The 15,665-nt window shown below is 38.2% G+C and overlaps 2 long non-coding RNA genes across 2 annotated transcripts in view; both read right to left on the minus strand.

Annotated features, from left to right (window-relative positions):
• The window catches only part of LOC116731781 (uncharacterized), an 11,853-nt gene extending 6,634 nt beyond the window's left edge, over nucleotides 1–5,219 (minus strand). Inside the window, exons 1-2 of the long non-coding RNA XR_004341628.1 lie at nucleotides 5,210–5,219; nucleotides 4,016–4,025 (exon numbers count right to left, since the gene is read on the minus strand). This is a non-coding gene — a long non-coding RNA (uncharacterized LOC116731781). The remainder of the gene's footprint in view (nucleotides 1–4,015; nucleotides 4,026–5,209) is intronic.
• Nucleotides 5,220–12,339: 7,120 nt separating this feature from the next.
• On the minus strand, nucleotides 12,340–15,357 carry LOC116731782 (uncharacterized). Its single transcript, XR_004341629.1, has 2 exons — nucleotides 15,262–15,357; nucleotides 12,340–15,213 (listed from the first exon to the last, which is right to left on the minus strand). It is a non-coding gene; the product is annotated as an uncharacterized LOC116731782 (long non-coding RNA).
• Between the last annotated feature and the right edge of the window lie 308 nt (nucleotides 15,358–15,665).

Here is a 15,665-nt window from a genome sequence, read left to right on the forward strand (position 1 = left end):
GATTACAGCAGCTTTGATGTTCTGACTCAGTTTATCCTGAGCTGCTCCTCACTAGTTTACATGTCAGCCGCAGCAAAATGTCGATCAAACAGCTGAGCTACGTGTAGAGTTGCTCCATGCTTTAATCTGATCATCGCTGCTGCCTGATCAAAGATAAAACCTTTTTAATCTGGGATAATTACGGAGGAAATGTCTGCACAACTCATCTGTCTGTTTGAGCTGGAAAAAAGGGAAAAATTAAAACACTGGGTTGTTCTCTCTGCTGCTGTGTCGTCTGAGCAAGCCTCTCTGTGCTGTGTGTGACAAATAAGAAGCCTGAATTTAATCTGAGTTAATCCAGCTCTCATTCCAGATTACAGTCTGAACTGATTGGAGCTTTAGAGGGGGAGCAGCGAGAGACGGAGACAAGCAGGAATTTAATGGGATTCTCACAATATGACACTAACTACTGGTGAGGAACCATTAAATATGTTGATAAATATGGAGGTTAACGGTCTACTCAAAATAAACCCAAATCATCACTCCTACACCACCGTGCTTTATTGTTAGTGTGATCCAGAAATCGTGTTGTTCATTCAGGTCAGACTATGTGTACCTAAACCTAAAACCGGAGCCTGTTCTTTAAGTAACAAATAACTTCTCACCAAGAAATAGGAGCTGGTTTTAAGCTAATAATTGCTTAATGTTGATTTTTTAAAGTACTAGTTCCACTGGCAGATTATTTCACGTACAACAAGACATTTTCCCTTGTAATAAGTGGAATAATCTTCCAATGGGACTAGAACTGGTTGCTAGGCGACGGGCTGGGCTTGGCGTGGGTTGCTAGGTAACGACTCAGTGAGAAACTAGCACTTTTTTCATAAATATTAATGAATTATTGACTTAAAACAAGCTCCTATATCTTGCTGAAAAGTTACTTGTAAGTTAGTTTCGTGTTTTTTCAAGTGTACGAAGATATTTACTCTAGAAAATAAACCAAAAACACAAAGGTTGCACTGTTTGGACATCATAACCGTTAGGGACACTACTTTGGCTGTTTCAAATGCCAGGAAACCACAATGTCTTAATATTTCAGAAAATTTTAACATGTATTCTGATAATTTCTAATAAATTTATGATAATCGCTGAAAACTGAGTTTTCTGATAAATCCTGGCAGTTCATGATATTTTCCTGCCCAAACCTGACAGTATAAAATGTTTGCATTTGACAGTTACTTCTTAATCAAAATTAAGGAATTATTTATGCAATACAATCTCTTATATCTTGATTAAAAGTTACTTGTAAGTTAGTTATTTGCTATTTTAAGTGCACTGAGATATTTAGATGGAGGAAACTCTAGTCACGAATTAAAAAGGATAAAGTTGAGTCTTTTTTAATACTTTGAACTGGTACAGAACCAGTTGGACCAGTTGCTCTGACGTGTTTGTAACCAGTGGGCTGAAACAGGATGGAGACCCAACAGTTGTACATGCTTTCCCACTGAGCAAACATTCAGATGTCCTCAAGTGGACAGCGGTGACATCATTGGTGAGGTCACCCTGCGGTGGATTTCCCTGAGAACCGACCTGAGTCCATTGTTCAGCATCCAGCTGTGAGCGACGAAACAATGAGCTTTTATTACGCTTTGAAAGGCCACACAGCAGATTTTGTGAGCAGGGTTATTTTATCTCAGCTCTAACCGGCCGGATCAGTTTAACGACTCAGAAGCTGCTGGTGTCTCGGCCTGACTGAACCTGCGGCGTTCCTGCGTCGGCGCTGGAGCGTTGTGCTGCTGTGTGTTTGGAGTGGAGCGGCTGCAGCTTTGAGTTTTCCTGCCCCGCCAAGACAATGCGATGAGGTGGAGGGGGTGGCAAGACCAGACAGGAAAAATCTAATCAGATAAAAAACCTCCGGAGTAGCGCGGGAATTCAGCCCGAAGTTCTCTGGATCTGATGCTGCTGCAGGAGCTCAGGAGAAACGATCAGCTTTCAGACTCAGAAATAACAGCTAACATGTTTTCTGTACTCCAGCTCCCTGCAACAGGCCAAAAACATGACGGTCAAAGGTGACCTTGAACAGGATAGCTTAGGTCAAAACTCTTTCATTACGTTCTTTGCACAGAATCCTTCTAGATCATGAGACTTTAGTTTGGTCAATTCTGCCTAATTTGAGCTTCTTTCAGAATCAGGGTTATGATAATTTTGGGTTTTTCATTATAATTTAGTTTAATTTCATTGTGACTTTTTGTTTGTCTGATTCAGTCAGTTTTAAGTAGTATTTAGTGTTTGGTAGTTTTTATTAGTAATTATTAATTAGTTACAGTAGCAGTTTTAGTTTTTTCATACTTTGGTTAATTTTTAGATGCAGAAATATTGTGATTTTGTAAACATCAATTAGGTAATGAATACTAAACATAAGATACCATTTTCAAAAAATGATTTCAGTTATTGTTGAATAACCAACTGACTGTGGTGTTTTCTTCCGCCATTTTACTGACTAGCATAAGGATAATTATGGACGACCGTACTTCGACCACAGTGTGAAGAAAAAATAAATAAATTTCAGATCAGTTTGAATGGCTAATACATAGATTCATAAAAACAAAAACAAAGGATATTAAATCTATAATTTCAGCATGTTTTAGATAGTTACATTTTTAATTACTGATTTTATTTCAGTTAATTAACAACAACACTTTTAAAGTATTTTTTTATTAAATTGAATTGAAAACAAGCTGACCGGCAAACGTGTTGGAACTCTGCTGTGGTTGCTAGGTGACGGGCAGAGCTCCACTGTGGTTGCTAGGTAACGGGCTGGGCTGCTGAATTTGTGACGCTACATTTGGAAGGTTTTTGAAACGGCTCTTTTTCCAGACACCAAGAAACATTAACTTATTGCCAGAAAACAACTGGCTGGTTTTTTAAGCGCAGTAGAAACCATAACAGAAGTACAAAAATGTGAATTTTATTACGACCCTTTCAAATTAATGTGATGTCAGAATTGGGCATCAACACCCGCTGTGTGAATGTAACCGGGTGTGTTTCACATTGATCATGTTGTTGCGCAACTTGACATTTTGAAAATAAATTAGCTTAATTTTGAAAAACTCACTTTTTGACAAAAACATTTGGCGGTAGCATGAGGCAGTTTGGGGTTTTTTTCTGTATGAAAATTGGTTTATTTCGCAAAACATCAATGTGAAACATTTTCCACATGAATCAGATGATCAACCACCGGATGTTGCAACAGGGGGAAACCACAAAGAGGAAGATGATTTATCGTGTGAACAAACTTATTCATGTGTGATTTTAATTACGTTTCTTACTTAATGGGAACTCAGCAGTTGCAACCTTGTGCTTTTTTTTTTTACGTCATTAGTGGAATATAAAGAAAATCTTGTGCACATTTGTAATGTAAACACAGCTACTGTTTATCGAGAAGTCCTGCATCAAACCTGCAATCTATATGAGCTGCAATCCAACCTGTAGACTATTAATCTCAGGCCCATGTGGGCCCCATATGTGAATGCCGTTCTGCAGGATGAAAGGTCTAGAACTGTATTTCTAGCCTGTCTGAATAAATTATGTTCCTCAGAAACTCATTTTGCAGCCTGAAATATTACATGTGTTGCCTTTGATGGTAGGCAGTTGTCTCAACTAAACATCGAGGCGCTAATTTCGGTGGTGAAAGGCTCTAAATGAGGCTGAATATTGATCAAGGGAACGCTGTGCAGCTGCAGCCCGTTTGCATAATCTCAGGTCTTCTCATTTTAAATGAGCCGAAGGTGTAGCGTTACAACTAATCCCTCTTTTTAAGATTTATACGACACTTTTTAATGGAAAACTAATGTTGTTCTGCACACATGTGGGTTTCATTGTGACATTCACTTTTCTTGTACTAGCTTGTACTTTCCCCCCCATATGCCTCGGATCCCTGCAGCAAAGGTGGTGAGTGCATGTTTTGCATGACTCACACAGACACAATAGCTGGAGGTAAATACACCAGTTTGAGGTTAAACTGGGATTTTCCTCTGACTTTAAGTAAACTTAGGAGGAAACTGATTCCTTATAAGGGAACATCAGAAAACAGAGTGTTTTATCTCTTTGTTTCTGCAGATCTCGGTGGGTGAAGGTCTCTTTTCTTCATTTTTGGCAGGCTGGGGATAAACTTGGCAGGAAAACCGTTGCAGCCCGATCCCCTCCTCATCCTCTCCTCCCCCTCTCTGCCTCTCTCTCCTCCCCCTTTTCTCTAGATGTGATCATGTTCATTCAGAGCTCAGGCGCTCAGATCATCACACCTCTCCGTCCTTTTGTCTTCTGGTTGTCCGCCTCTCTGTCCCTCCATGTGAACGATGTCCAGTCTCAGGTTTCTGTCCGTCCATGGAGGCTCTGTGCTGCTGCTGCTGCTGCTGCTGCTGACGGCTGGTGAGTCTTTTAACTGTCTGAATGTTGCAGCTGTTCGACTTCCTGTTCAGCTGAACTTATTTCACTGCTGAACTGTAATCTGACATGTTAGACCCCCTCTTCTCCTCCTCTTCCTCCTGCTGAAGCCACCAGAGGTCTTCCTCTTTGTTAGGATGACAGATGCATGTTTGCTTTAGACTTTGTGTTTTTTTACACCATTTAATTAAATCCAAGGATGTTTGCAAGAAATGAACATTTAAGTTGAATAAAATCTGTTTAGTAAGCAACCTGTTCATGCAAAAAGAAACTGACTAATCTGCTAATGTTTACGCAAAATTCAACTTTAAGGCTCATTCTATTAATATTTTTCCTTAAGTGATAAGTAGCAACACTTAGTTTCTAGTGCAAATCTCTTAGTGTTCTTGAAATAAGACTAAACTAACTTTTACGCAGTAGGATCTAGTTTAAAGTAAATTATTTCACTAATAAGACATTATCCAATGCTATAAATGAAATAATTAACTTTTTCATAAATTTTAAAGAATTATTGACTAACAACAGGCTCCTATGTTTTCCTTAAAAGTTGCATGTAAATTAGTTTTTGTCTCATTTCAAGAATGCTAAGATATTTGCACTAGAAACTAGACCAAAAGGACTTGGTAAGATTTTTGTTTTTGTAGTAAAAATACAAAAGAAAAGCTGTAAAATTCACAAATGTAACATTTTTCACTGCAACAACATGAATTCTTACCAAGTAATTTTAGTAAAGCTGATAGAACAAATATCTTAGTTCACTTGAAGTAAGACAAAATAACTTACATGTAACTTTTCAGCAAGAAATGCAAGTTTGTTTAAAGGGAATAATTTCTTAATACTAATTTAAAAAAATGCACTAGTTCCACTGACAGATTATTTTACTTATAACAGGATTTTTTCCCATATTAAAAATAAAATTATCTGCCAGTGGAATAAACACTTTTTCAGGATTATTGACTTTTTAAAAGTAAAACAAGCTCCTACATATAGCTAAAAAGTTACTTGTAAACTAGTTTTGTCTTATTTCAAGTGTATTAAAATATTAGGATTAGAAACTAAACCAAAAATACTTGGTAAGATTTTGGGTTTTTGCAGTGCACTACTTTCACTGCCTGATTGAAGTTGCAGATTTCACACCAGCGTCTCAGACTGGATGGTTGTGGGAGAAATGTTGAAGTGTTTGCTCTCCTCACAGGCTTGTTTGCTTCCTTTTATAATCTAATTAACCAAAGTTAACTTTGGTGACTTTCAGAGAGTTTAAGTGGAGGAAATCAGATTACATCCTCAGTATTGGCCAAATGTGAAGCAACAAGAGTTTAAAAAAATTAATTAAAAATTAAAAATTATTAAAAATAAGAACAACAGTCTGCGTTATAAACAATAAAAGGGAAGTTGTGAAGGTTGCAAACGTCTAACTGAAGACAGGCTGAGTTTAGGTGGAGATTTAACATGCTAATAATTCTGCTTTTTTTTCTATTTATTTTTTATTTGCTGATAATTTATATGTCAACTTTTGTTAGATGCTTGGAAACAGTTCATTAGTGCAGGTGTAGCAAAAACAAGAAGTTTATCATGATTGTTAAGGCTGTTTTACTCGTTCAGATTAGTCATTCAGGATGGTTGTGAGTGAACTTGGGAGGAGTTTTCTAACTAGATGAAGATGGTATCACACTTTAGTCACAGTAATCTAACAACTACTGAAGTGATAAAACTAAACTTTATCACTGCTGTTATAAATATTAAATCAATTATCTCAGCAACACCAAAATTAAATTGAATAATTACTGCAGTGTGTACACCTTAATGACTTCAACATGTCATAAACAAACAGCTCATAAACTATTTAATAAGTTTTGAATAAGTACTTGAAAGGGCTACTTTTCACCTGTATGTAGCAGCTAGCGCTAACACTTTTTGTTTGTAAATAAGAATAAAAAGTAAAAAATAATTTTCAAACTTGTTATTTTTTAATTCAGATGTAACCATTTTATTTTTGTTTTCCTCTACAGGCCTGCAGGGAGTAACAGTTTTTGTAATGTCCAACAATTAGCAGCTAGCTTTACTGCTATTTTAATGCTAACTTGTAATAAAAAGCTTATAAGAGGTTTAAACTTTGCTTTTATCCATTTCCTCTGTTATACCATCTCGGAGGATAATTTATGTTCTCCTCTATAACAGTTGGAGAGAACATTTTTGTTAGCATCTAGAAATTAATGTGCTGCAATGCTATGTTAGCTTGTACACAAACTGGAACAACTATAGATTAGCTGTAAGATTCATTTTAAATTTCTTTTCTCTTTTTGTGACAACACAAAAAGCATAAATAATGCATTATATTTAAATAAATTGTGATTTTTTTAAGCAGTTGCTTTTGCTAACATCCAGTAGATGCTAACTGGGTTGTATTGCTAGTGATAGCTTCGTTTAAACAGTAGCAAGTGTTTTGTTAGCAGCTACCAAAAAGCAAACAGCTTTTAAAAGTGGCAACTTTGTATTGTGAGGATTTTTACCCCTCTTTGTGGCAATGGGGGCAGTTCTCGCTAATAACATTTTACCCTCTTGTTTTTTGAACTGCTGTTTTGTGAGATGCTTGGAAACAGTTCATTAGCATGTAGCTTTTAGAAGCTAACTTTGTATTTATTTTAATGCTTACTTCACAGATACTAATAAGAAAACTAAGGCTAATTTTAGATTATTAGATGTTTCATTTTAGCCTTCTTTAGATTAAAATGGGTTTTCTCTTAAGTCAACTTTGAATTAATGTCCGTTCTGGCTAACAACATTTTTGCTAGCAGTTAGCAGGCACATGTGGTGCTCCATTAAATTTAGTTTTAACTCAGATCATATTAGCATCTTCAAAGAGTTGTTGGGGACAGGAAAGACCTCTGACAGCAGTCAGTTTCGCAGCTGTTCTGAAGAGGTCTCTGACTGAAGACTGTTGTTGTATGACTACCACATGACTGTCCTGACATGCTAACAGCTTAATTTCCAGGCAGGAGATATGATATTATCCAGTAACATGTCCTGGATGGCTTCGTTGCCACTGCTAATCCACCTCATTTGCTTTTGCTGCTCCCCTTTAACCGTCTGGCTGGTCATGGGGTTAGAAAACCGGGCAGAGACCTTGGAGTCGTTATATGATCCTTGTTTATTATGATGGATTTAGCGTCTTAGTTAAGTTAAGCTTTTGAGATGCTAATCATCTGCTCCTCGTTGCAAAAACAATACCTTGTTGCCACGGTGACGCATCATAATAACTGTTTAAGAGGAAAAAAACAGGGGAAAAGATGCAATAGTGCAACAGAAAGAGCAGCATGTTACGCAAACTGGAACAAACTTGGTTTTATGTTTACTTCTTTGTGTTTTTCTCTGCCTTTTTTGACAATGGAAAAACTGGTGATGAAATATCCAACGTATAAAGTTTTGTTCCCAAATGATTTTTAATTGAAACTTCCTGTTGCTAAATGTGCTACAGCTGGTGCTTACTCAGACATGAACAACAAGTGCAAACTTGATTACATTTTGTTGTTTATCCTCCTTTATAAAAAGCTGTCAAAATTGTTTACTATCTCCATTTTTCACCTGCTTGTGTAAAGTTGCTGTGGCGTTTAGTTGCTGTACTCCTCAGGGACCACAGCGGGGCGCTCATGCTCACCCTGAGAGCGTTGGAGTGAGTGAATCCAACATGTGCTCAGTCAGATTTAAGTAACAAAGGCTTCATCGTCTATTGGTCAGAGCAGCATTTTTTAAATTTATTCATTCATGCTTCTTCTCAACGGCAACAATCCATCAAATTGCTCTGATGTCCAAATGTGGCTTAATAAGCCGCTTCCTCCCACATGGTTGACCCCTCTCCTCCTCGGGGGCCAGAGAAATTGCAGTCGTCATGGTTACGGGATCAGCGGTGACTGTGAGGGACAGATACGAACAGCTGTCCGCCTAACGTCTGCTTTTTAAGCGGAGCAGAAAGATCCGACGGTCCTTAAAGTGCACACGTTCAGCTTGAGTTTCATTTAATTTCACCCAAGCTGAAGGTGCGTGGGCGTCAGAGAGTTTGTGTTGTGCAGCTGGTTTTGGTAAAGTTTCTCTCAGGATCATGTGACTTTGCCAACAAACACCCCCACACTCTTACAGACCCCCGCAGGCTTTTATTTTCCTGACTTCCTGTCAACCTCCTCCCCCTTTTTTCCTCTCAGCTAAATTCAGTCTCCAATCATCTTCCTTAATCATCGTCCTCGCTTGGTTTATGACTTCCCATTTGGTTTACCATCCAATCCTGTTTCTTTCTCTGTTCCTCCTCCTCTTTGTCATCTGATTCTTCCCTCTTTTCCCTTGTATTGTTTAGTTTAATTCCCAAAGTGGACTCGTCCCCACCAGGGGCGGTTCTAGCATGTCGGGCGCCCTGGGCAAACAACATTCAGCGCCCCCTTTCTGCTTTTTCAACCAACCAAAATTAATCATTTAAATTTCTACTTGCCAACACAAACACACTTAAAATTTCTTTTAATATCTCGTTTGAAAAACGTGGAAGTGTGATACAGCGTCAAAAGTGTAAGAAAACATACCTTACATGATATTTGTAAATACTAGTTATTGGTGATAGCAGTGGTATTAATATCAATTCAAATTTTCATATCGGTTCATTCCTATTTAATAGGTTATAAAATAGTTTTTAAGAAGTATCCTTATACAATAGATTGATTACAGCAGACTAACATAACTTTCCCAACTAATGTGAATTAATTAAAGGGGACGGATTATGTAGAATTTACATTTTGTGAATTTTTGTAGTTCCATTTGAACCTCAACTGCTTCTTAAACAGACAAGTGTTTAAATAAAACCACACAGACAGATTTTGGCAATCAGTTAATGTTTTTTGGTGTCAAAAAACTTTGGAATGTAACAAATCAACAGGCACTGCCCCGTTACCTAGCAACCACAGCAAAGCCCAGCCCGTTACCTAGCAACCCAAGTGGAGCATGTGTGGAGTTTGGGGGGGGGGGGCGTGGAAAGCAGCAGCTTATTTGGATTTAAAGTGACACGAGGCCCTAAAACAGCTCAAAATAGGCAGAACTGACCAAACTCAAATCTCATTATTTAAGAATAATTGTGTGCAACAAATGTAATGAACATGTTTTGTATAGAATAGAATAGAATGCAATAGAATATACTTTATTGATCCCTTAGTATAGGCCATAAACCTATACTAACCTGCTCAAGGAAGCATAATAGATCAACTTTAAGGGATTGTTGTACTGACATAGCAAAAAACTAAGACGAAAACAAACACAACTACATATATCTCATCAAGCAACACCTCCATTGCCATTATTGTTTTCATAAGTAATAGTTTTACTTTATTATCTTGTAGTTTACTTTGACAAGAATTTAAATATTTAAAACTTCAATATTTTATTCTGAAATCCAAATTTGTCATCCTAAGCAGCTAAAAGCAAACAACAAAGTTCCTGCCGCCCAAGACGAGAAGCCGCCCTGGGCAGCTGCCCATGTTGCCCATATTAGTATTGATCCCAGCCCTGTTGATTGACAGCTGATGTCATACGGCGTGTTTCTGTGTGTGTGGGTCAGCTGGTTTTCATTTCCTCGGCTCTGATGAAGCTGTGTGACTGACAGGCGGTCAGAGACGACACACTTCCTTTTTAATCATTATTAGCAGCCCATCAGTCAGCCGTGTGTTTTGATATCCCAGTGGGGACTTTAAAACAACCAAACACGTCCCACTTTGCCAGGTCAGACCGAGGTTTACGAGCTGGGGTTGCTTCATGTCAGCGCTGCTGACAACCAGTGATGGTTGGTTTAGAAAGTCTCACAGAAACAGTAACACAGCAGGAGTCCTGTTAGGGTCCATCCAACACAAAAACCAAAATATTCACTCCAAACTACGTCGTCCAGCGGGATGTTTCTGATTGTTTCTGTTCAGGATAATTTGGGGAGATAGCATCTTTGATTCCATGTAAAAGAGCAGGTGGGAAATGTTGGCTGACAACAACCCAGATCAGATTTGACGGATTAAGGATGGCAGATTACGGACATTTGACCTCATTTGCTGAGTCGCTCTTGTACGTTTGTGAGCTTCAGTTTGGGTTTCAGGCTCCATATTTAAAAAAAAGCTTGACTATGCTCTGTGTTTGGTCATTTTGTTAAACTTTTATGTGTTTTTTACATGTTGCCACTGTGAAATATTGATTTATTTTAACAATTTTTAAATCATTTCATTAAATTATCCTGGAAAATATATTTAATTTGTCCCTCCAGGATGTTGCAGTGTGTTTTTTTGTGATTGTTGCGGCATAAATTGCTGATTTTGTTGCACCTTTCAAAAAGTTGTGGTCAAAGTTGCTCTTTTCTTTGCAATGACAAGGTCTCACAAAAAAGGTAAAAACACAGCAAAGGTTTTAGAAGATAATTCATATTTATGTTGCTGGAAGTGAAAAACAAACCTTTTATAGATTAACAAAATAGGAAATAATTGTCCCAAGATGTTAAATTACTGCAAACATCGAGGCAAACCTCGTATTAGTATCTGTTTTATCAAAATATTACCCGTCATGTGTAATATTTTTACTTTTACGCTTTTAATTGGGGAGAAAAAGCTAATTTTGGCCGCTGAGGATTTTCATACAGGGGATTTTGGCCCTTGGTGCAAAAAAGTTTGGACACCACTGCTCTGAGGCGAAAAGTTGGGGAAAAGTTCACTCAAATTTGCAAATGATGAGTGAATTTACATTAATAGTTGCATCATCTTTAGGAACTTCCTGTAGAGTGTAATGCTTCCGTCAGGGGTATAAAATGCGGAGTAAGCTGAATAAATACTAAACGTGTTTAACCTTCATGTTTAAAAACAGCTGACGGTGTTGTTATGTCCGTGTTATGGTTGAGTCAGTGAGCATCCTGGGAAAGACTTTGCTCTTTTATCTGGAACAACTGCAGCCAAAATATCTTCTCTGTAAAGAGTTCGCTCTGTTCAGCCTTGAGGGAAAAGGTGAGCCGCTCAGATTAGAAGTGGTGCAAGAAAAGAACCAGCCAAGGTAATTTAGGCATCTGGTGGGGATGCCTTCCAGATGTCCTCCATAGGAGGAGGCCCGGAGCGCCAGGAGAGATCATATCTCATGGCCAGCTTGGGAACGTCAAAATCCCCCCCACAGAGCTGGAAGAAAAGGCCTGGAGGAGGGAGTTCATGGATCAATGCTCCATTCCCCACTGAGCCCCAGAGATAAGGGCAGGAAGATGGATGAGAGGATTGAGAGCGTGTTGTTGGAAAGGTGGGACATTCCTGATGCTCATTCCAGTCCTCATTCAGGGACAGAGCTTCAAAGGGCTGAGGCTTTACGCTCTGGGGTCCGAGTCCTCTGCGCGTGTTTGTGTTGTACAGGAGGAAACAGGAAAGAGATGGAAGAAAAGGCAGCAGGAAGCAGAGTCAGGACTCACCTGCAGAGCCTGCAGCTGTTTTTACGCTTGAGTCAGATGGTAAAAGTAGCAGAAGAGTCAGAGGATGAACAGGCGTCAGTGTAGCAAACAGCAAAACATCCTGGATGATCATCAGATCATCTGCATAGAACAGAACAAGGGAGTCAAATTCTTTTGCACTGAAGTTGAAAATGAGCTTTTTCCCTCCAATCAAAAATATGAAAACAATATTTATTCACACAACAATAAATAAAATAAGTTACACTTAAATGAAACCAACATTAGTATGACATTTTCTTTTAATGTCTACATTTATTATACATTTTGAATCAATTACATTCTATTTTATTGGTCTATGAAATTCTTTGTATTGTATATTTTACATTTTATATAAACTTGTTCTAGAAATATCATCCTAGAACTATGTTTTTGTTGTTTTCCAGACACCAAAAGACATTAATTTATTTCCATAAAATGACTGGATGGATTTCTAAGCGCTTGGCCTTTTTTTTAATATAAGCAGTAGAGACCAAAATGGAAGTACGAAAACGTGCAAAACGTGAATTTTTGCCCTTTAAGGTTAATCACCGGCTGACTAATATACTGACCCTTCAAATGCACCTTTTAAAACTGTCACAATGAATCACACACGTAAATGTTTCTACATCTAATGCAGTTCCTGAACCTTGATTTTCACCATTAAAAGAGTCATCAGCAACAATATGTTTTGTTTATTCACATTAACGGACAGTAAAATCCAGATAAAAGCCGAATAAATCCTGTTTGTCAGGAGGAGGAACACTTTTAACTGCCTCTCTGAGGCCTTATCAGTCACTACCGTGGGCTTAATCTACTAGAGTTATGATGTGAAGCTCCGACGAAGAGAGGAATCTTTTTCCCAGGAACGTCTCTGAGGGTCTCTGGAGCGGCTGATGGATGTGAGGGAGGATGAGGAGGGTCCTGAGGGAGCAGCTTTCCCATCAGACTCAAGCTGAAGGGTTTTCTCATCACTGTCCCTCTCTGTGTGTTCACTCCTAAAACATCTCTGTTAATGATCTGTGGGTGATCTGTGGTTTTTCACCCACCTGCTCCAGTGCGTTTCCACTGGAGAATCAGCGCCACCTGCTGTTCATCCGCTCTGACGCAACCAGCAGCAGTGGGAGGAAACGGGCTTTAATTTATGTTTACTGGGCTTTTGGTGGCCAAACAACACAAACTAATCCATAACTGAGACATGGAAGAGAAAATAACGCTTCGCCTTCATACTCTGGAGAACCGCCTTCCACTGGACTTACATCTGCTAGCATTTTGATCTGATGATGCTGAAACCACAGTTTTTAATTGCTATGATTCCTTCCAAATGTCATGCAAATTGTGAGAAAACTTTTAAAATGTCACAAAAAAGAGAAAAAGTGAAATTTAGGCATGTTTACATCTACTAGGCCTGTCACAATGACATTGTTACAGAAGTTATTGCGATAATCAATAATATTGTTTGGAACCATTTTCAAGTACTATAATGGTATTGGCATAAATAATTCAACAACTCAAAGATCAATAAACTTTAAATTCTAATGAACATTTAAAACTGACACTGGAAGACATTTTAAATATCCAAACTAAATAAACAAAACAGAAACAATAAATAAAATAGATTATGAACAAAATGTTCCTTAAAAATTCAGCTGGTTGAGACCAAAACAGCAGACTGAAGATTTGTATCATCCAATTTTTTGGTAGAAGGAGAGAGAGAAAAGAGAAAAATGTTAAATCACTCATTATTGAGTTTGTTTTAATTGATCATGTGATTAATTATTATGGCAGGTCAACCATGACTGGTTTCAACCAGGCAACCCAAAACTTAACTTTGTCAAATGTTGATGCTACGCATGTCTGTAACAAACCTGGACCACACATTAGAAAACAGAGAGAGGTTTTCAGGACTGTGTTTCTGTCAGGAAAGTTTTAACTCTGTATCTTCATTTAACTAGAACTCATTAACCTGTGAGAAGCTCACCAAACCTGAGAGATAATTAAATGTTTGTAAACTTCTTAATGAACAATAATGGACAATAAATCAATAGCAATAGATATCGCAACGGATCAATAATACGTCTGTATTCAGTTAAGCTCAGTTGGTGGAATCAACTCATTCATTCTGTGGTTACCTAGCAACTCTCGCACCCTTTGGTTACCTAGCAACGACCTATTGAGTAACTTTCACAGTAGTTCATAACTACTGCTCATAACTGCTTAAGAATAAGAAAACAGCGGCGTGGAGTGAAAACTGGATAAAACAGGGAGGGTAGCGCCACCAGTTTGGAAATACTTCAGATATTTAAAACAAAAAACTAAACAATTATTGATATTCACTGATATGAAATGTTTATATCAAGATACGTTTTTCTGCCATATTCAGCCCTAATCTGAATTTGAAGGTTTTCAAGAAGATTTTCTCCTTCAATTATAAAAATCGTTGGTAGTCGTAGGACAAGAAAGGTTTAGTCTGATGTGATATCAATGAGAAAATGGTGCAGTTGTTCAAAATATCAGCTTTAAACTGTTTTATCTACTCAGCTGTGGACCAGAACAATGTGTGTTAAGTTGAAAAATACCACTGTTTCACTTTTTCTCTGTTTGAAATTTTAGAAAGAGAGAAATGAGCGAAGGGCATAGGAGGAGAAAAAGGCTGCATGAAATGTGTGCAAGAAGGATTTTTAGAAAATCTGCCAAAGCAGATTGGTTACATGTGTGGCTTTGGAAAATCTCTGGGCGACACAAAACTAATTTAGTTTAGCCTCAGTTGAAGCAAAAGCAAATGAAAACTAAAGGAGTTTAAACCGAAGTAGCTAAATTAAGACCAAGAATCACTCGGTCTGTTTATCTGGGCTGTTTGGTCTAGCGGGATTTCTTTTTACCCGTCTCTCTCAGACAACAGCAGTAACTCTGTTTTACAATAAAATGGAAACATGCACAGAGTTTATGTGAAGCCAGAGAATTCACAAACTCCCCACAGACTCTGCTGCAGGCTGCTGGAAAATAGCTTATACACATGCACCTATAGAAAACTAAAAAAACAAGAGAAAACATTAATAGATCATCTCTGGTGGTAAAAGTTCAACTATAAATGCTTAAACAAGTTCTTTATCCTAAAATGTCAAGAGATAAATGCAACAGATAAATGGTTGGATGGATGGATGGATGGATGGATGGATGGATGGATGGATGGATGAACAAACATATGAATGTAGGTTGGTTGGTTGGATGAATGTTTTATTAGTTTATAGTTTTAATATTGAGATAATTGTTCCACTAACTATGAGACAGAAAGTAGAGATTTAATGTTGACCTCTGAGTTTGTTGACCTCTGAGTTCGTTGACCTCTGAGTTTGTTGACCTCTGAGTTCGTTGACCTCTGACCCCGTTACAGAACGCTGATGGCAGCAGCAGCCTGTTTAACGTTTTAATGTGTTTCCAGTTTGTGAGGCTGAGTACTACAGCGACTCCACGACGCCTTCAGAGTACGACTCCGACTACAACTCCACCATCGAATACAGCTTCTTCAGTGAGTCCCGCGCTCTCAACCGTGTGGTTTCTCCATCTCAAATTGCTTCAACGGACTGATTTTAGGACGTAAATAGCAGCTCAGGTGGAGAAATGAAACCCCTGCTAATGGCTGTTCTCCTCCCAGGTAACAGCAGCGTGGAGGAGCTGGAAAAGTTCATCGGTGGAATGATAGAGGTCGACAACGACGACGAGGAGGAAGTAGAAGAAGAAGAAGAAGTGTCTTTCACTACAGCAGCTACACCCAGGGAAA

This window comes from Xiphophorus hellerii, chromosome 13, assembly GCF_003331165.1.
Source record: "Xiphophorus hellerii strain 12219 chromosome 13, Xiphophorus_hellerii-4.1, whole genome shotgun sequence".
Lineage (NCBI taxonomy): Eukaryota > Metazoa > Chordata > Actinopteri > Cyprinodontiformes > Poeciliidae > Xiphophorus > Xiphophorus hellerii.